Source organism: Fukomys damarensis, unplaced genomic scaffold (genome assembly GCF_012274545.1).
Source record: "Fukomys damarensis isolate Sample0158 unplaced genomic scaffold, DMR_v1.0_HiC HiC_scaffold_18, whole genome shotgun sequence".
In the NCBI taxonomy this organism is placed as follows: Eukaryota; Metazoa; Chordata; class Mammalia; order Rodentia; family Bathyergidae; genus Fukomys; species Fukomys damarensis.
Window position 1 is genome coordinate 7666197 of NW_022900930.1, and position 16787 is coordinate 7682983.

The 16787-nt window shown below is 38.3% G+C and overlaps 1 long non-coding RNA gene across 1 annotated transcript in view; it reads right to left on the minus strand.

Moving 5' to 3' along the window:
- The window catches only part of LOC117286723, a 186175-nt gene extending 179326 nt beyond the window's left edge, over positions 1-6849 (minus strand). Inside the window, exon 1 of the long non-coding RNA XR_004517847.1 lies at positions 6767-6849. This is a non-coding gene — a long non-coding RNA (uncharacterized LOC117286723). The remainder of the gene's footprint in view (positions 1-6766) is intronic.
- Positions 6850-16787: the final 9938 nt, after the last annotated feature.

The window sequence follows — 16787 nt, forward strand, 5'->3', positions numbered from 1 at the left end:
TATATATATGGAAAATAGAGGAAACAAATATGGAAAAGCTAATCATGTATAAATTTGGAAAATGTTTTAACTATAATAGTGGAAGTGGCTAGGCGTAGTGCTAAGAAGGAAAAACCAGCAAAAGGGCATTTATTCATCATAGACCTTAAGCTAATTGCAAAAACTGTAGGAGGAAGAACAAGATAAGATGGAGAGAGAGAGGTAGAGAGAGAAGAAAGAAAAAGAGAAGAAACAGAGGAGATGGAAGGCCACGTTGCAATGAACAGAAAAGGCTTCTTCCTCATAAACACTTGTGCTGTGCACAGTTGCTCCTGTAAATGGTGGCCACAGGCACTGTGTGATTAGCTGACGCTGCTGATTTTCCTAGAGATTAGCCTGTCAATGCCTAACTGCAGAACCATGGAGGGCCATCTCTGTGCCCTTCCTGGAGGCATCTAAAGAAACACTTTGGCAGTCTCCCAAGCAGATATAGAAAATGCCTAGCCCCTGATGCAGACTGTGAGGACCCCACTAAACCCCTGTGCCTCCAGCAACAGCCACATCTTTACACCTCAGCAGGAGTATCTGGGAACCAGCTTGGGAGCTGGAAGCTATGGAACTTGCCTAGGAAGGACCAGAACCTTGGACAACTGCCTTCCTGCCTCCCTGACCCTTTCTTTCTTCCCATCACAGCACCTCTGTTGGGTGACAGCCTAACCCCACCCCTTCCTGAAGAATGAAATAAAACAAAAGAAAGCTTCCCTTACACAATAGAGCTGTCCAGAGACAGAGTCTGGAAAATGAAGGTTGGAAAAGCCAAACATTGACAAACTTAATTAAATTTCTAATGAAAACAGAAGGAGCCTGTAGTGATTACTCTCTGTAACTGAGACTAATATTCCAATTAGGCTAATTCATCCCTGATGCTCTAAACATAGTTATAGGTTTAATCCATATTTCTTTCCTCTGTCAACAACAGATTTCCATCATTCAGGAAGTTCTGGCTTCAGCATTAAAAGCAGCAGCTGATGATGTCCTCTGTGGGACTTGCACGTGGCTGACATCGGCCTGGTACCTTCATGACAGCAGGACTAGTTTCTTCTTCCTTCCTCAGAGATACTAGCAATTTACTCCATCACTCAGAAGCCCATGTCAGCTTCCTTCATTTTGTCCTTCCTCTCACTGCCAAGTTAATCCTTCTCCAAAAGTTAAAAATAAATACAGCAGAGAAGGGGTGCCATCCTTTCTGCTGGGCTAAAATGGAAGGAGATGCAGTTATGAACTGCAGCAGATTTATAATACATCGAGACAAATTAAGCCAAACAAACAGTGTCACTGTCCCCATGGAATGCACAGGGCAGAGGTTCTCCCACTGTTAGTCACCGCACAGAACACTGCCAAGGCAGGAGGGTTGACAGAACCAGACCACCCTAAACTTACATCTCAGCTCTCTCACTTTCTACCTGGAGAAGTTATTCCATGTTTTTGAGCCCTTGTTTTCTTATGCACAAAATGAGAAAAATAACAATTTTCCCAGATTCTGCTCTTGGGTTAAATAAGACAAAATAGGTGCTTTTTGTTGGCTATTATTCTATGTCTAGGGCAGTGAGATGCATATTATGTGCATTATTTTATTCAATCCTCTCAGAGCCCCTTTGAAAAGAGGATGTCTGGGCTCATGCCAAGAAAATGGCTTGCCTAAGTTCACAGGCAGAGTCAAGAGGAGAACTCGAAGCCAATTCCCTGGTCTATTCACTCTTGACTGATACCTTACTGATTTGCTAGATTATAGAAAAAGCCACAACTACAGACTATTTTTAAAAACAGTTTCATTATCTTCAGTTAAATACCTTTAGTTGAAGTGATCATTCAAAAAAACAGTTGTCAGATATGGGTGTTCTTCAGTATGCCAAAATGAACACATAAAAGTCATTTGTAAAGAGCGCATTGTTTATATGTCAATGGTATTACAAAGTGCTTAAAAATAGTTTGCTTTCTTAATTGGATTAAACAGACTTCCTGCAATCTCTCTAACTTTATTGATTTACTTAATGAACCTTTTTTTCATAGATATAAGAAATGTAAATTCCAGCTTGGTCTGTGAGCAAAGTATCTTAGATTCTGAAGCAGTGCAGCCTTAATTAATGAGGCTATGCTCTATATCACTAGTGAGGCTCAAAGATTTATTACGTTAAAATAGTCATAATGAGAACAATTCTCCACATGTGGCTAAGAGAGAGGGCCTTGCTCAGGTCACTAGAGAAGGAATTGCTTTCTTCCCACTTCCACTCAGGTCACCCACAGTGGCAGCTACATTGTCACAAAGGTTTCAGATAGATGGAGGATCCTGGAATTAAGAGACATGAGCAATAAACAAGGGCCTGCAAGAAGGAGAAGCTCAAGTTACGGAAGCACCAGGATCTGTACCCAAGTAGGTTCATTTGCCGGGATAGGGACGCCAGGAAGAAAACACAGCAGAGCAACCAGTGGCCCTGGTCATGGTACCGAGCCCAAAAAGTAACAAGGTGCATCAATAGGTTTGTCAGAAGCCCAGAACCATGGCAAGTGATAATGTCCTTTCAGTGTTAGGATATAACTGAAGTGACCTTTGTAAGGGCACAAGAAAGAAGTGAAAATATGAAGACAGTGGTGCTCTTTGAGCTGGCTGGATGTCCTCACCACAGTGGCAACAAATGGAAACGCTCTGGTTCCAGCCCATCAGCTCCACTCTGCTAAGACCCCCTTTTAGCCGACCTTAGAGGCAGCTTAGAGCAGATCAAAATGACCAAAACTTAAGGCCTCAGCCACACACCTCTTGCCTTGGGACATGTCTAAGGGCATTGTTCAAGACCCTTGCCCTAGGATACTATTAGGTAACAAATAAAAGTACAATCATTTAGAGAAAAAAAACTATTACGTTTTTTTAATAAGTTTTGATGGTTAATGACATCAACTTGACTAGATTAATACATGTCTAGGAGATTCCTAAAGCACACTTCTGAGTGTCTCTGGGAACTGTTTCCAGAGATGATGGGCACATAGGCCAGCAAACTGGATGAGGGGACCCTAATTATGGATTGTATCACCTAATAGGCTGCAGTTCAGATGGAGTGGAAGGATAGAAGGAACTGGGCTTGCATTTGAATAGCTCCATTCTACTTCAGCAGGTGTGACTTTGCTGTCCCTGTCACCTATGGACATCAAATTCCAGCTTCTTCAGCGTTCAACACTCTCCAGGCCTTGCCTAGCACTATATCCTTGGTCCATCTTGCTGAGGCCTCTGCTTTCTTGGACTGAGGGGCTACTGTATCCTCTGGTTCTCTTGCCCCCTGCTTCCTGGGTACTGGGAGTGGAACAGCTTTTTTTGTGCCATACTCTTCAACCATGCAGTTTCTGCTTTGGAGCCAGCTCACCACAGACTGAGCCCCCTGAAACTATGAGCCAAAGTAAACCTCATCCGTTGAGTTGCAGGCATCCAGTATTTGGTCTCAGTGACAAAAGTTTCACCTATATCGAAGTATTAAAAAATATCTACACACTACCAACTATTTTAGCTTTGAAGAAACGACAACTTAGAAATTAGATTTTACTTATCCAGACCATTCTGACAGTTAGTCACATAGCTGGGTTGGGTCTGGTTAAGAAGCCTTCCCAAGATTCCAGGGAGTGTGGGCTATTGAAACACACAGTGATATACTACTGATGAGAGATGCTGTGATTTGAATGCATGCCCCCAAATTCATGTGTTGGAAATTTAATCTCCAACTTTATATATTAATGGTAATTGGAGATAAGGCCCTCAGAAGGTGTTTAGGGTTAGGTGAGATCAGAGGGTGAGGCTTCTAATGGCATAGAAGAGGAGAAGCCTAAGCTACTACACTTACTTGATCTTAGTGTGACACCCTCCACCATGGAAGTCCCTCACCAGGTGCCACGCAGAAGCAAGTGTTATGCTGTTGGACTTCCCAGCCTCTGGAAAAATGGTTAAAATAAACCTCTATTCCTTATAAATTTATCAGTTTCAGGTATGTTGCTATGGCAGAAAAAGTGGGCTAAACAAGAGAAAGGTATCTGAAGGACAAAGACAAACACAGTTGAGGAACCAAGGAATAAATGTTCAAGCACAGCCAAACTTCAGGATTCTACAGGATCCAGGAAGGCTTGTGTGGTCTACAGACAATCATCCAACATAAGGGAATCATAAATCAAGCCATCAACCCAAAGTCAGAGGTTAAAGTGCTCTTCGTCTCAAGGCAGGGTGCTGGTCCTAGCATGGAAAGATCTGTCCTCCATGGCTGGAGCACGGAAGTGGGACCTGCTACGTCCTGAACTAAGGTAAAATGGGACCAGAGAGAGCCCCAACAGGCAACATGAAACAGCATGCTTCTACACATGAAATGAACATTCTCACTAAGAGGCTGTATGCAATTGTGGCAGAGAATTTTGAGCTCCGTTGTCACTCAGACCTGAAAATCCTGTGCTCCTCATAGTCATTAGTAGCTAACAGTGAGCAGGCAGTTTAACCCCTTAAAGCTGTGCTCCCCACATCTGCGAAGTAGTGATACTAAAAATAATACTTGACTTCATAAAATTGGCATAAGGACTAAAATAAATTGTGTATGCAAAATGCTTAGCCAAGTACTTGGTACATACATCTCATAAATGCCAACTATAATCATTATTTATGCTTTTCAAAATTCTTACATATTCATAGTTTTATTTGAGTTGGGGAAGTGTAGTACTAGGTGCAGCATACAAATACAAGAGCTTGTAGAGTACTACTTAAAAATTGTGTTGGCACTGCCTTCCCCTGCTCCAATTTTCCAGTAAGATGTAGCAGGCTGAATATAGAAGGCTGGCCAGGTGAATATGTACCAGGGATCATTTCGAGTTCCCCTTCCCAGATGGAAAAGGACAAGAGTGAAGACATCATTCATTGAACTTAAATTTTTTTTACCAATCAAGCGCAATAACTTTATGTGCTGAATTGTCTTGGGAGAGATGCCAAGACAACACCAGAGAGCAAACCAAGGCTGACCTCTAGAAACACAAGTCCTTACCTTCTTCACACTTACAATGCAGCACAATTTAGAACAGATCCCTTAAGCACGTTTACTGACACTTACAAATAACTGGCTTAGGTTGTAGCTATTTTAAGGTAAGCACAGTCTCTTCGGACACGTTGTAAACTCCTTGTGGACTAAAACTTTAACTTATCCTCTTTGCTTTCCCTGGAGCATCTGGAAAGGTGCTGTGTGAATAAAATATGCCCAATAAGCACACAGTGATTCATTGGCAGAGGGATTCAATATTCGGAAAATAAATTCCACTTCAGTAAGGCTGAGGTTGAAAGCATCCTTTGATAACCTTCCCTACTAGCGCCAGGTACTTTGTTTCTGTGATTAAGAAGTTTCTGTGAGTAAGCAGGAATATGTATTCAGAGTGATTTTCTAGTGCCTCACCCTCTTGTAGTACAGAATAAAGTGCTACCAAAGAATGCCAGATTACCATGGTGCTAAAACTGTCCAAACCACGAGTACTTAGGGCTGTTTTAAAAACAGTGGTTTCCCTACATCCCAGAGCAACCAGAAGAGAGAATTACATCATTTAATGTTGACCAGAAGCCCAGTTTAAGGGGTCTCTAAGTAGAAAGCGTACATGACCCAATCAGTGAGTCAAATGGCCACAGAATCCCTATGTGGAGGCGGGTTTAACATGGCTGGCTGGGGTGCGGGAGAATAGGTGTGCATTAGGGACCCCATCTACGTTCAACACGACAAATTTCTGAGAGTTGAAAATTTTAAAAGAGCCATTTGGCAGCATCTGGTACCTGCTTGTTGATAGTGTAGACTTTGCTTGGCAAGTTGAAAAGCGATACCAAACAAATCCTATCTCTGGCAATTAGAAGCACTTAAATAAGCTAATATAATCAATTATGTCTTTTAATTTGCCAGACAGCATTTACAGGGTTTAATTTTCTGCTGCTACACCTTCCAAATTATCTTCAGGTGGTGTTTGGAATCTAACAGGAAAATGTATTACAGTTGTGTTGATATTATCTATGCTAAATTCTTCATACACACTTATCCTCAGACCAATACATCCATATCCCATACTTGGAAGTGAAATGCATAAATAATGAAGAAATTCCTATATTCACTTAACATTTCTGTTTCACAACATTTATGTTATCTTCCTGCTAGTCTGTCCACAAAGTCACATAGAAGCCACTCACGTTAATGATACATTCCAGATACCTAAAACTATTATATACAAAAATACATAATGCAAAAATAGCTACTTAAATTAAGAGACTGAATTTCTTATGATGGGTTGACAGCATTGGGAAGTAAAATTTCCCGTGGAAAAAAAATTAAACATGAGATCTCAGTGAGGAGCGAGCAGATGTACTGACCCATCAGGTGACTTCCAAGGGACCCTCCTCAAAGCACCAGTAACAATAACACCATCATACTTAAACTATAGTAATTATTTAGGAGATAGCATAGGATGGCATAGGATGTAGATGAAAGCCACCTATCCCACACAAAGAGGAAATTCTCCATCACAGAGACAAGATGCACAAACATTTTCCTCCCTACTGGAGAGTACTAGAATTCACTACATCAAGCAGTGGGACTTCCCTAAGTGCTGTAAGGAATAAGTAGCTATAAAACGCAAACAGCAGCCATTATGTCAGAAAACTGCAACCAGATGGTGTTAGAACAGAAGAGGTCTCTGATAATATCAAAATTATTTTCATAAGGGAAGGAGAGAAAGAACTCACAAGTGCTTCTCTGGTTTGCTTCAAGTATTACCAGGTTCCAGGGTGCTGGGGATTTCTTCTAGAGATTCTTTCTAGGCTCCTCTTTTCCTAAACAAAAAGACAAAACAAACACAATAGGTAGTAAGGCTTTACATTCTTTGAAAATAGGAAAAGAAAAATTCTGTGCAAAAGAAACTCACAGACTGAAAGTGAAAGGATGGAAAACAAGTTCTCCATGCAACAGGAGCCCAGAAAAAAGCAGGGTAGCTATTTATTCAAAAAATAAATTTCAAACAAAAATGAATTGCAAGAGACAAAGAAGGCCACTACATCCCTGTAAAGAAAACAATCCATGAGGAAAAGATGACAATACTAAATATATACAAACCAAATATTAATGCCCCCAACTATATAAAACAAATATTAAGGGACATGAAAAATCCAAATAAGCACTAATACTAATGGTAATACTAATACTAATACTAACATCACTAATTGTACTGTGGGACATAAATACCCCACTATCACAAAAAGATAGATCATCTAGACAAAAAACCAACATTAAAATACTAGAACTGAACTAAGCTTTTGAAGAAATGGAATTAATAGATGTCTACAGAGTGTTGCACTCCACAAAATCAGAGTAAACATTCTCTTCAGCTACACATGGGTAATTCTCCAAAATAGAACACATACTAGCTCATACAACATGTTTCAGTGAATGCAAAGGAACTGAAGTTATCCCATGTATATTGTCGGACAACAGTGCAAATAAGCTGGGGATTGATAGCGTAAGAAACCATTACAATGTCACAAATCCATGGACATTAATAACACTCTCCCAAACAGTGGGTCACAGAGGAAATCAACGAAGAAATTAGTCAGTTTTTACAAATAAATGATAGTGCCAATACAACATACAGGAATCCATGGGACACAATGAAAGCAGTTCTAACTGGAAAATTCATAGCAGTCAATGCCCACACTAGGAAAATACAGCGATTTCAAATGAACAACCTAATAATGAATCATAGGCTCCTAGAAAAAGAAGTGCAAGAAAAATCCAAAGTTCATATAAGGGAGGATATTATAAAGATCACAGCAGAAATCAAAGCAATGGAAACTAAGAGAATGATACAAAAAAAAAAATAAATGAATCAAAGAGTTACTTTTTTAAAAGAATAAAAGAAATTGATAAACCCTCACCCAAGCTTGTCAAAAAAAGGAAAGAAAAGGCTCAGATCCATGCAATTAGGAATGAAAAAGGTGAAATCACAACAGATCCAACATAAATCCAGAGAATCATCAATATCTACTTCGAGAACCCGTACTCTAAGAAAATGGAAAACACAGAAGAAACGGACAGATTTCTAGATGCTTATGAATGAAGAACATAAAAAAACTCTAAACACAGCAATTACAATCAGTGAAATTGAAAACATAATAAAAAATTAACAAATTAAGAAAAGCCCAGGTCCTGATGGTTTCACTACTGAATTCTACAAGAAATTTAGAAAACAACTACTGCTACTACTCTTTAAACTTTTCAATGAAATTGAAAGGGAAGCAATACTTCCAAATTCATTCCTGGAAGCAAGTGTTACTTTGACTCCAAAACCAAATGTATCCTCAAAATATACCTATTTTCCTATGAGTGAATCTAATTTCTTATTCTTTATGGCTGAGTAGTATTCCATTTTATAGAAAAACCACATCTTCTTTATCCAGTTTCCAACTGATGGGCAAATGGGCTGTTTCAAAGTTTTAGCTATTACAAACTGTGCTGCTATAAACATGTGTGCGCATACATCACTGTGATATGATTCTTTTAGTTCTTTTGGAAAGATACCCAGCAGAGGGATGACTGGGTCAAATGGAACCTCTAGTCCAAGCTCTTTGAGGTATCTCCATATTGATTTCCATAGTGGTTGTACCAGTCTGCACTCCCACCAACAATGAAGAAGGGTTCCTTTCTCCCCACAACCCCGCCAACATTTATTATTGGTGGATTTCTTGATAGCAGCCATTCTTTGCGGGGTGAGGTGGAATCTCAATGTTGTTTTCATCTGCATCTCTCGAATGACCAGTAATGTCGAACATTTTTTCATATATTTACTTGCTGCTTTTACTTCTTTGTCTGAGAAATGTCTGCTCATTTCGGATGCCCATTTTTGAATTGGGTCTTTATATTTGGGGGGCCTGATTGTTTTGAGTTCTTTATAGATTCTAGATAATAGTCCTTTGTCTGAGGAGCAGCTGGTAAAACTTTTTTCCCACATTGTACGTTGTCTCTTAGTTCTGTTGATGGCTTCTTTTGCAGTACAGAAGCTTTTTAATAAGATGAAATCCCAGTTGTTAATTCTTTCTGCTAGTTCCCATGCTACTGAGGATTTGTTCATAAAGTCTTTTCCTATGCCAGTGTCTTCAAGAGTTCTGACTAACTTATCTTTCAGCGAGTTTAGTGTAGTGTTTCTGTTTTAAAATTGAGATCTTTAATCCACTTGGATTTTAATTTAGTGCAGGGTGAAAGATAAGGGCCTAGTTTTAATCTTTGGCAGGTTGAGATCCAGTTTTTCCAACACCATTTAAAGAGGCTGTCTTTCCTCCAGTGGAGATGGTCAGCTCCTTTGTCAAAGATGAGGTAGCTGAGTACATCTGGAGTTGTTTTTGTGTCTTCCAGTGTGTTCCACTGATCCTCAGGTCTGTTTCTTTGCCAGTACTAATGCTGTTTTTATCACAGTGGCTTTGTAGTATAGTTTCAAATTGGGAATTGTTATACCTGCTGCCATGTGTCTGCTGCCTAGGATGTTTTTTTTTTCTATTCTAGGTCTCTTCTGGTTCCAAATGAATTTTTCAATTCTTTTTTCTAGTTCTGTGAAATATAATGCTGGAATTCTGATTGGCATTTCATTGAATCTGTATAGCAGTTTTGATACTATGGCCATTTTCACTATGTTGATTCTTCCTACCCAGGAGCAGGGTATATCTTTCCATTTTCTTATATCCTCTTCAATCTTTTTTCAGAGTGCTGTAGTTTTCACTGTAGAGGTCTTTTACTTCATGTTTTTGGATACTATTGTGAATGGAATTGTTTCCCTACTTTCTCTCTCAGTGAGTCTCTTATTTGTGTACAAGAAGGCTATTGATTTTGGGGTGTTGACCTTGTATCCTGCTACTCTGCTACTCGAAAAGTGTCAATTAAGTCTAAAAGTCTTTTGGTGGAGTTTTTTGGGTCTTCAATATAGAGTATCATATCATCAGCAAATAATGACAGTTTAACTTCTTCCTTTCCTATGTTTATTGCTTTAATTTCGTTCTCTTGTCTAATTGCTATGGCTAGTGTTTCCAGAACTATATCAAAGAGGAGTGGTGATAGTGGGCATCCTTGTCTTGTTCCTGATTTTATCGTGAAGGTTTTTAGTTTTGGGCCATTTAAAATGATGTTGGCTGTTGGTTTTTCATAGACAGCTTTTATTAAGTTGAGATATAGATCATCTATTCCAATTTTTGCAGTGTTTTTATCATGAATGGGTGTTGAATTTTGTCAAATGTTTTTTTCTGCATCTGTAGAGAGGACCATGTGGTTTTTGTCCTTGACTTTGCTAATATAGTGTATTACATTTATTGACTTACGTATGTTGAACCATCCTTGAATCCTACGAATAAATCCGATTTGGTCAGGATGTATGATCTTCTTGATGATCCTCTGTATTCTGTTTGCTAGCATCTTTTTAAGGATTTTTGCATCTATATTCATTAAGGAGATTGGCCTGTAGTTCTCTTTTTTAGTTGCATCTTTCCCTGGTTTGGGAATCAAAGTGATACTTACTTCCAGGAATGGGTTTGGAAGTATTGCTTCCCTTTCAATTTCATTGAAAAGTCTGAAGAGTAATTAGTTGTTTTTTTAAAATTTATGTCCCCTGTCATAGAATAAAAGTAGTTTGTTAGAGATTCCTATTAGAATATTTGTCAATTTCCAGTTTATTTACTGTAATATGGGCCTTAAATATTTTGATGCTGTTAACTGGTACACAAGATTAATGTTTTACTTCAATGTTATACAGAACTTGCACTAATAAGCTGCTTTTTGTTTCATATAGCAGTTTTTTGTTTGAGTTCACTCTGTGATACTGAGTTACAACCTTCATCCTCATCAGTTTTTTTGCTGTTCCTCTCATTTTCTTTCAGGCATGTACTCATCTTCTGCATATATCTTTACCTACTGATTTGAATTTAAATTTCTGGAGTTAGTTCACCTTAAATTTGTCCATTTTATATAATTAAGTAGATTTATATAATTTACATAATTAAGTAGATTTATTCCAATTAAACTTGATTATAGGAAACTTGATGAGTCATAATGTTTCAGCTTATTTTATGTTACTATTTCTGTCTTCATTCTTCTTTTGTTTGCCATGTTTTTCTTGTACTCTGTATTTCCTTAGTGTTGATTTTCCATTCCAATCCAATAATTTAAAGGACTCATAAATAAGGTGAAGACAGCCTCTCATCTTTCCTCTGATTTCCTACCTGGATTTCTAGAAAGGTTTTTCTTCCCCTTGACTTCTACTGAATGCATCTCAATATCTATTATTCTATATTATTTTTATTTTACTGAAACAGTAAGTTTTTCCAGATAAAGGATTAAGAAAGTTTTATTAAATTTGGGTATTTTTTGCTCAGTAAAAATGATTATTGATATATTGAAGTCTATTTATTTTACATATCTATCTTCCTCTTTCAAATCTCTCTCTCATTTTTCTCCATCGAGTTTTCTGTAACTTTTTCAAGCGTTGTCTCCTTTTTTTTTACTTCATGTTAGCAATATCTGCCTACTCACTCCTTCAAACATGATTCTCCTTCCAGGAAGATTATTGTGGCTATCTTCAGTTTTTTCCCTATCTCTACCCTCTATGTTTCATTGTTTTCAAAATCATTTTTTGAATTCTTATATATTTTTATTTGAAGGGTCTTTTCTATAATAAAGATATACTGTACTAGCTGCATGACCTTAAGACACTTTCCTAAGACAACTTAATTTTCTCATCTCTGTAAAAATAGACAATAACATCTCCCTATTTCTCTACACAGATTATAGAATCATTATAAATGAGAAAAAATAAAGTTATGGTATTTAAAACATGTTATAAATACTTTACAAACACAAAATGTTACTAATAAATGGCACACTGAACCACAAAGCAGCACATTTTTTTTCATAACCACGACATGCCAACAATAAACACAACAAAGGTTTTTTATTACTACTACAACCACTACTGGCCAACATTCATTAATGACCTACAACACAAATGGTATAATTGAGAGTGTAATATAGGAAGAAAATGGCTAAAGGAGAAGTGGGATGGAGAGGGCAAAGGAAATAAGGGAAAAGAAAAAATTTGAAAACAGGAAACAATGGAAACAAAGTCTTTGTAAAAAGGGAAGGGTGGAGGGGATGAAGGGAGGGCAGGAGTGTAGGGAAGAAACAAGAACCAAGGCATATCATGTAAAGGTACAAGATCCCAATGATGAATGTAACTACTGTTTAAATGTACCAATATAATGGAGGAAAAACAAGAACTTACAATGTACTTGACGCCATATGAATCATACATTAGGTGGCTGAACCTTACCAGTAACACAATGAAAACAGTATTGGAATGTACAAAGTACAGATTTTATAGGTGAGATTACTGACAAGCAGAAAGTTTAAGTAATTTTCTCACTTATAGAGTTATAAACAACAGCTGAGATTTAAAGAGGTATCTATGTGAAATCCATGCTTTCCTTACCATTCTAAACAGATGTAATTTCAACTATATCTAATCATCTCAAATTTATTTACTGACATTTTTGCATGTATTTTAGGTCCTTTTAGAAATACGCCATGTTAAGGCAATTTTAGGCTCTCAGTAAAATTAAATAAGAGCTGCAAGGATTTCCTTATTTCTCCCTTCCTCCACCCACATACAACCTCTCCCACCATCAACACCTAACATGAGAGTGGTACATTTGCTACAAGTGACAAGCAATCCTATATTAAAAAGTTATCAATGAAGTCAACAGTTTACATTAGTGTTCATCCTTGGGGTGTGCATTTTATGGGTTTGAATGCTTAATGACAAGTATCAACCATTGTAGTAGTTTTTAGAGATAATACATTCACTGCTTAAAACTCCTCTGTGCTCTGCCTATTCATCCTACTTCCTCCCTTCTGGCAAATACTAGTCATTCTCGCTGTCACTGTCCTTTTACCTTTTGCAGATTGCAATATAGTTCACATTATGCAGCATATAGCCCTTTCAGATTGCCTTCTTTCAGTCAGGAACATACATTTAAGTTTCCTCTACATCCTTTCATGGCTTGATAGTTCATTCATTTTTAGCACAAAATAATGTTTGTATGGATCACAGTTCATATAATCACCTACTTAAGGACATCCTGGTTGCTTTAAATTGTTCATAATTGTCTTAGTTATTTTTCTTTTTGCTAAGACAAAATACCCAATACCCAAAGTTAAAGCAGAAGGGTTGGTTTGGCTCACAGTTTGTATGGGCAGCAGTCTATAGTCAGCAGGCTCTTAGGCAAGACACCATGGCAGAGGGGCATCCCAGAGCCGAAATAGTCTGTGGCAAGCAGGCAGGTGAGAGCATATTATTTCTCTTTCTGTCCTTATGGCAGGTGTAGTGTTCACACCCTTAACAGTAGCAAGTACTATACCAAACCAAAGAATAGATTGATTTTGTTATCATACATCCTGATCCCAGCATCACACACTCTAAATCCAGCCACCTTTGCAAAGCTCCACATATGAATGTATCAGGCTTTGGAGAGACATCTAAATGCAAGCCATAACATTCTATTCCCCCCACAAATATTCACGCACATCTCTTTATGAAAAGGGGCATTAGTCCATCTCTAAGAATTGACAAAATCTCAACATTTTCAGCATTGCTAAAAAGTTCAAGTCCAAAGTCTCCTCTGATATTTAAGGCAAATTCTTAGCTGCAAGCCCCTGTACAAATGAAAAGAAAGTTAAACACTTACAACATTCAATGGCACAAAATAGACATTTCCATCCCCAAAGGTACAAATAAGGGCTACAAAGGAATGAAATGAAAGCAAGTCCAAAATCCAGCAGGACAAACATTACGTTCTGTAGGTCTATGTCCAGCATTTGAAGCAATCTGTGGCCAGATGTGAACTCCAAAAGACTTGGGTGGCTCTGCCCCTATAGCATTTCCAGTGACTGTAGCTCCTGTCAATTTTCATATGGGCTGGCTCTGCTCCCTCCTTGCACTTTTCTTCAAATGATCCATGTCCCTGGCTTCCCCAAATGCCTGGGGTCCCCACTGAACCTATGGCTTCACACTCACATCTTCAGGCACTGCCCTCTCAGCAGCACACTGCCTGGCCTCTCAGGCCTTCTTCTGAATCTAGGTAAAAGGTTTCTTCACTCCCCAACTCTCGCATTCTGCCAGCACCCAAAACTAGCAACATGTGGATGATGCCAGTGTTTGCCTCCAGTTGAAGCAATAGCCAGCCTTCCTTCTGTTTTCACTATTCGGGTCAAATGCCTGGATCTCTGAGCACTCTTGACCCAATCCTGAGGAATAAATTCTTGAGGCCCCCACCATTCTGGAATATGGTGTTTTGGGGATATTCTCTCAAAACAAACTCTTTTACCTTTGAAAATCTGAGGCTGCAAAAGCTGTAGTCCTGCTGGTTCTTGTTTTGTCCTCTGGGCATATTTTCTGTTGTTTTCATTTTTCTGAAATACTTGGCTTTTCCTTGCTAGTCTTTTCAGCAACCAATTTCTGCTCTGTTCCATCTTTTCAGGCCATAACTTTACTGGATCTTCCTTTCTGACCAAACTCACAGTGTTTTGAATCATTCTCCTGGGCTTTTTTCTCTTGATTCTCAACATACATCTGGCTAAAAGCTCCCAACAATAACTATGTCACTGTCTCAATATGAGACAGCCTTGAAATTTCTTCTGCAAGATTAATTAGCCTATAGCCCCTAATCTCTGTCTCAGGCAAAGTCTCTGAAAAGAAGTAAGGTGTAGACAAATTTTCAGCCAAGCCATAACACACATCATCCAGAATTCAATAGTCAATGTAGTTCTTCTTCCCAGCAGAAACCTCCTGAGTCTGGTGTTTACCAGGAGCATTTCTATCAGCATTCTATTCTTCTGAGCTCTGACCAAAATCTTTCATCAAGTATAGCCTTAGGTGTTCCAGCTCTACTTTTTCAGCCAGCATCTCCAAACGTTCCCTAACCCTTCCCCTTCTCACAAGCCAATTCCAAAGGCACGTAAACCACATGGTAAGGTATAGTCACAGCAGCAACCCCACTCTTGGTACCAAATTCTGTCATAGTTACTTTGCTGAGTCAAAATACTTGACACCCAAAATTAAAGGAAGAAAAGTTTATTTGGCTCACAGTTTGTAGAGGCTTCAGCCCATAGTCAGCTGGCATCAAGGCAGGGTGGCATGGCAGAAGGGCACTGCAGAGAAAAAACAGTCTACAGCAAGCAGACAGGTAACAGCACATTACCCTTCTTTCTCTGCTTTATATTTTATGCATGCTATCCACCCTAGGGTGGATATAGCACTCATAGTCTTAATCCAAGCCAGAACTCTGCCCAATCAGTGGACTAATTTAATAATCACATACACTTGATCCAAGTACTACACATTATATATCCAGCCACCTCTGAAAAGCCCCCCTTGTAAATGCATGAGGCTTTGGGGGGACATCTATACACAAGCCATGACAGCAATTATGAATAAAGCTACTATAAATGTCTGTGTTAATGTTTAATGTGCACATAAATTTTCAGCTTGTTTTAGTAGATATCCAGAAGTTCAATTGCTGGGTTCCATGGTAAGAAAACAGTCAGTTTTATAAGAAACCACCATAGTGTCTTCCAAGGTGCATCCATCACTTGCTTTCCCATCATCAGTGAATGATAGTTCTGATTACTTCTCATCCTCGGCAGCACTTGGAATTTTCTCCATTCAGTGGGTGTAGGGTGGTATCTCATTGTTTTCACTGACAGTTTCCTAATGGTAGATGATGTGTAACATATTTTCTTATGCTGTTTGCTATCTTTGTACCTTTGGTAGATATCTTTTCAGATTTTTTTGCTTGTTTTTTAGTTGGGTTGTTCATTTTTTTATTGAGTTCCAAGTGTTGCTTGCATATTTTGGATGGAAGTCCTTTACTATTCTAAGTGTGTGGCTTATGTTTTGATTCTTGACAGTGTCTTTCACAGAGCAGCAGCTTTTAATTTTAATGAACTCAGTTTATCAATTACTTTTTCATGAAAATAAATACCTTTGGTGTTGTATCTAAAAAGGGATTGTGAAGCCCACAGTCACCTATACAATTTTCCCCTTCCTTTTATCTTTTAAGAATTCTAATTTAATTTTATTGTTATTTCCATACTTTCAATTCTCTAAAACATATTATTGACCTCAACTTTGTATTTCAATAAAAGTTTACTTTTAGGTCAAAGATACACAAATACATGTTTATTATATTTAAATATATGTTTGTATATACATATGAGGTGTGATTGAAAAATAAAATGTTTTTAAATGTTTTTAAGTTTATTATAGCAAAAGACAAATAACTACGAATCCCCCTCAAAGTACTTTCCCTCACTTCAAACATACCTATCCCATTCACTGCTGCCACTTTCTGAAACAGTTCTGGTAGTTCTCTGTCATGAGTGTTTTTTAGTTCTGCTGTCATGGTTGCCTAATGTACTGATCTGGTTCAAAAGGTTTACTTTTTATAGTCATGTTGACATTGGGGAAGAGCAGAAGATTCCTGGTGAAAGATCTGGTGGATAAAGTGCTTAAGGACACACCATATTATCTTTACAAGTCAGTCATTCCTTTGCATGGCACTCAGCATCAGCATTCACTACTTTTTTTTTAAATCTTACCTCATAAAGACACCCATAAGCTGGGTGTGGTGGCACACACCTGTAATCCCAACACTTGGGAGGCTGCGGCAGGAGGTTCCC